Genomic DNA, 463 nt, shown 5'->3' on the forward strand with positions numbered 1-463 from the left:
CGTCGTGGCGCGTGAGTTGTGTTCGGTTTGTGCGAGTTGGACGGATCCCTGCCTGTGCAGCGAACTCCACTGGTGCATTCCTCCATGTCCCTCGGGTTGTCTTCGACTCGCCTTCGGGTTGCCTGCGCTTCCCTAGTGGAAGGTGCCTTGCGAAAAGCGTGTCCCTCGGGTAATTGCCATTTGGTTGGCTTTGACGTTCGAACGAGTTGCCTATGCTTTCCTAGTGGAAGCTTGTTGCGAAAAGTATGTCCCTCGAAAGTTGCCTGTTGCGCTTGTTACTTTCATTCGCGCTAACCGGTGCTTGCTCGGCCTCTCTAAATGTTTTCGCGCGTTCGTCGGGCTTCTTAGTCCTTCGGGGGGTGATTCGTTTTGGGGGGCTGGTGCACAGTGTACGTCGTGGCGCGTGAGTTGTGTTCGGTTTGTGCGAGTTGGACGGATCCCTGCCTGTGCAGCGAACTCCACT

This window comes from Camellia sinensis, unplaced genomic scaffold, assembly GCF_055761805.1.
Source record: "Camellia sinensis isolate YWXY unplaced genomic scaffold, ASM5576180v1 Unanchor4, whole genome shotgun sequence".
Taxonomy (NCBI): Eukaryota; Viridiplantae; Streptophyta; class Magnoliopsida; order Ericales; family Theaceae; genus Camellia; species Camellia sinensis.